The 4,776-nt window shown below is 45.0% G+C and overlaps 1 protein-coding gene across 1 annotated transcript in view; it reads left to right on the forward strand.

Annotated features, from left to right (window-relative positions):
- Positions 1–4,587: 4,587 nt before the first annotated feature.
- The window catches only part of P2RY1 (purinergic receptor P2Y1), a 3,939-nt gene continuing 3,750 nt past the window's right edge, over positions 4,588–4,776 (forward strand). Inside the window, exon 1 of the mRNA XM_019532615.1 lies at positions 4,588–4,685. The gene's annotated coding sequence lies outside the window, so the exon portion shown is untranslated. The remainder of the gene's footprint in view (positions 4,686–4,776) is intronic.

Raw genomic sequence — 4,776 nt, forward strand, 5'->3', positions numbered from 1 at the left:
AAAAAATCATTAGATTAATAAACTTGTTAACAGATCAAATTTACAGTGCAAAGAAGAAAAATATTTAACCTTTTTTGATTTAGATTTAATTGTATGCTTGACAATAAGCTTGTTTATTAAGAACTATCCTAGGTTTTCTAGTTCTGTCCTGGATGATGACATTATGGCCAATGGGCTGGCTAAAACAAAATGGTCCATCTATCCAAATGATCAGCTGGGCAAACCAGGTTATTTCCTCAGTTACCCTGGGCTCAAGAACTGATAGAAGAAATGGAAGGAGGAAACACCTTCTTTACCCAAATCTGTTACTCCTCAGCTTGCCCACATTGTGGGTACCAGGGCTATCTTTACATTCCAACATGAGAGATGACAAGAACACGAATAAGGAGAAGAGTCATGACAGAGACAGCAGCCGAATCTTGGAGGACAAAGTGGAAGAGGACTGAAAAGACAGGGAGACTCAATAGGAGAGACCAGAATGGGAAGGCTGAATTTAGTCATAATTAAAATGGAAGGGTTTGGAAACTAGCAAGAAATGTAGAGAACTCATATTTGTAGTGTAAGGCTGAGTGTGCTGTTGCCCTTGCCCAGCTCTGAGCCATGGTATAATAACCTTAAGCTTTTACCAACATACACACAAGGCCTCTGCTGGGAAGGCTTGGAGACCCCAGTCTATGCGGAGTGCTCCTTCTTGGAAATTTGTTTTTGAACTGATGACAAAACCATGGAAACTCAATAGAAAACAAGAAAAGAACCCATGAGTTTAAATGTGCAGCATTTTTGAGGTGTCCTTTGTTTAGGTGTAGTGTTTGTCACCCTAGGGAATGACTTGGTCATAGGGACAACCCTATCAAATTCCTCCAATATTTTGACTTTGTGATGCAACTATCTTTTTGTGCTGTCAGTCTCCTTTTTCTATGCTTCCCTGGCAGGACAACCACTCTAGGAAGAATGGTTCCATTGGTTCTCCCAAACCTAGGGTGACTACATGTCCCAGTTTACTGGAGACAGTCTCCGATTTCAAAGACCAGTCCCAGCTGGTTGGCAAAAATTAAAATGAGTGTCCCTGAATTCAGGGGCACGGGGCGCAGTACAGCAGGGAGGAGGAGTGGCAGTGCTCCAGGCAGCTTCACCTTCCTGATGAACTGCGCTTACACCCCTGCCTGCCAACTTCTGCCACTGCCTGCTGCAGCATCGCTGACTCATGGAGTTGAGAGGAATGACAGTGCCCCAGATATCTCGGATTTCCTTATGGTCATCTTACCCAAACCTGTAACCACGGCAGTTTCTCCAGGGAGTAAGCAGAAAGTACAAAATAAATTTTGTATTTATTATAAGCTGAATGATTTTACGCCTTCCTGCTCCATATACATTGTCAATTTACAGAGTAAGCTGTTTAGGGAAAGAGAATTGTCACTATATGTTTGGACAGTGTCTAGTACTGTGGAGCTTTGATCCAGGTTGGAGTACCAAAACAGTGTGGCCAACATGATGGAGACGTCTATGGGGAAAGTCCACAGTAATTTCTGCAGAGAAGCAGTGGGGATGACATGCAAAGGGACCATTTAACCAACTCTTCCCCTAAAACCCGGTTCATTTTAAGAGATTAATTTGATACAAATGGAAGCTAAAATATGCAGTGTTTGTGCTTGTTGGCTTCCATAAATAATACCACTGAACTTTTTTTCTATTACTTGGAGGAGAATCCTGTCAAAGTTGATATGAGTTTTCTGGATGATTGCAATGAGGCCAGGTTCTTATCTTTATATGTACAGGTATGTATATCTATTTAATCACCTCTTTTTTCAGCAGAGTCATTCCATAGTAACTTCTTTACATAACTGTTATATGTTCTTTGTAGTTATATTCCTAGCCTATATACTTTTATATAGAGTGGATACATCGGTCTGATATCAGATCGGCACCAATATAAAAAAATTGACTGTATCAGAAATCAGCCTGATGTGGCCGATAAATGCCCCAGGCATGCACGCAGCCGCAGTGCAGCAGGTAGGTGGTGAGGAGTGAACCCTGGAGAGCTGCGTTCAGCTGGTAAGTCTGTTGTGGTGGAAGAAGTATGGGGGGGGCAGCTCAAGGCCCCCACAGTAAGAGAGGGAGTGGGGCTGGAGCAGGGGCAGGGGTAGGGGCAGGTACTACCCAGTTGGGATGGGGTAGGGCACAGGGCAGAGCAGTGGCTCATTCAGAGGGTGTGGGGAGAGAGGGACGGCTCCTGCTGCTGCGTGCACCCTGGAGGGGTATGGGGGCTATGTGCCCGCTGGATCTACATGGGGTGAGGGTAGGCTACTACTGCAGGCTGGGGCCGGAGCTGCTGTGGGCTCTTCCCAGAGCGGGCTGTGCCGGGCTGTGCTTGGGGTGGGCTGTGGAAGTGCTGGGAAGGGAGCTATGGTGGGGTTACGGTGAATTTTGTGCTGGCTGCAGCTCCCATCCGCATAGCCTCCTTCTAGTGCCACCGCTGCCTACCCTGAGTGCAGCCCTGGCCCCAGCTGCAGTGGCATCCTGCTCCACCCCACCCTGCACACAGATCCAGAGGCACCCCGCATGCCCTCCTGGGGTGTTCACAGTGGTGGGACTCTCCCCTCCCCGCCCCGTGGCCCCTGGATGATGTGACTCCATCCCATGTCCCACCCTGGCTGGGCAGCCCCAGCCCCACTCCCTCCCTCACCACAGGGGCCTCGATCTGCCCCCCACCCATGCCCCTCCCCTCCCCCTCTCCTTCTACCACAACAGACTTACCAGCCGGACAGCGCTCTTCAAGTTGCCAGCCTGCATGTCAGAAATTGGATTGGTATCAACTGATATGCCTCCATAAAAACTGGCTATTGGTATCAGCCCCAAAAATCTCTATCTGTGCACCCCTACTTTTAAAACATTTCTTAAAATTTATTGTGAAATAATAAAATGAAAGATTTTGATGCATTTCAATCTACACAACCATTCACTATGTTGTCAGCCTGTTAGTGATGGATCATTGAACTCTGTAGTCCCTTTGCCTTTTTGTCCACTTTTTTGGAAACCTATTTCAGGGATAAATATGAATTTTGAAAAACATTGTCTTTTAATTGGTAGTTTCAAGGCACTGAGTGTTAACGCATTGGCCTTTCACCTTTGGAGACTGGATCTAATACTGCTTAGGTAACAGATATAAATGTATTATAATTTGTTGTGTATTCTGCCACTATTACACAACTGTAACACTACTTCAGTCAGACTGGAACACTAAGGAAATTGCTTTATGTGACTAACAAAATCATTAACAATCAAATAACGAGAAATACAGTAACAGGTAAACTTTAAAAGACTTTCAGCATGTTAATAGCGTGACCTTTTTTTTTTCTAAATCAGTAATCCAAGTTCCTTATTAAAATAAACTACTTGGTCTTTAGCCTTGTAGTTTATCCTCTTAGGAATGAGGATTATTGCTTCATAAAACAGCATGGTGGTCTTAATATAATCATGCCATATTCATCATATTTTATGTTTTATTGGTAAAATGTTCTCCCTTGTGGGAATGTTTGGTTAAGCAGTTTTTCATTAGTATTTTAAAGACTAGAGGGCACTAGGGAACAATTTTTGTAAGTACAGACTTTGACTTAATGATAAGCATTTTACAAATGTTGTCTTAATTTTATCCCAAATAAGACATCTTGAAGTAGTCAGTCCGTAGCTACTGAATTGTGGTGAAAGGAGGAAGAAAAACAACAAATGTACAAAAGGATTAGGTTTTATCCTGTAGAAATAAAAGAAGTTTCTTTAAAAATGTATTTTCCATAATTTGCCCCAAGGAGTGCGGAGTTTCAGATTCCTGTCTGTATTCATTTGTGTATTCCTCAAGGCATAGAATATTTTGTTGATTTCCCATGTAAGCTTTCCCAATAAATTAGTCATGTAATTTGGATGGACTTTCAAGATTGAAAAAAAAAATCACACATAAATAATGCATGAAGTAGTAACAGTCCTAAACCATGGTTGCAATTCAAATGAGCGCAAGTGACTGTAACGAGTACAGTGTCCCATGCTACAGCAAGAAGCCGGATGGCTCCAACCAGCAAATTATTTTGTGAAGGAACAAAACAATTGTGCAATTGCTTTAGCAAGATACGATGTAAGTAGCAACAACTGTAAGAGAGCTAACTTGGAAAGCAATGCAAAATCCACTTCTAAGAGTGCTTACTCTACAGTTTTGTTTACAACCAGTAACACTGACTTGTTTTATTTATTTCTGGGTGGGGGGATTTCCAATCCAGACCGATGTATCCAGAGGTTAGTTGAAACCCAAACAAAATAACGAAACTTTTATTAAGGTGCTCTAAGAGAAACCTGGGAGCCGTCACACGTCGCCCATGTGACAAGCAGCCATCTGAACCCATCCTGCGGATGCTACTTGGGACAAACCAGCCACGAAGAAAATAACAGGGGCTGAAGTGAATTCTAGGACTCGCAAGGAACCCCCCCCCCCCCAACAAATCTAGGACTTTTTCTTTTTTAATCAACGTGGAAGGGGCCATTAAGTCGGGGGGGAGGGCTCCCGCCCCCGTCCCCGTCCCCGTGAGTGTTTTCTTCGCATCTGCCTGCAGAAGGGGAGGGGGTTGTGTCTGCTTGCTCCAGTCACTCTGAAGGCAGCGTGTGCGCGGGAGCGGAGCGGGAGCGGAGCCTGCCCGAGCTAGGTACGTGCAGGTGTCCGCCCGGCTGCGAGCGGGGGCCAGCAGGACACGAGGCGGGGCCGCTGCCCGGCGCGCTCGGGCTCTGCCCCGGGGC

The sequence above is a fragment of the Crocodylus porosus genome, unplaced genomic scaffold, assembly GCF_001723895.1.
Source record: "Crocodylus porosus isolate Cpor-Errol unplaced genomic scaffold, CroPor_comp1, whole genome shotgun sequence".
Classification (NCBI taxonomy): domain Eukaryota; kingdom Metazoa; phylum Chordata; order Crocodylia; family Crocodylidae; genus Crocodylus; species Crocodylus porosus.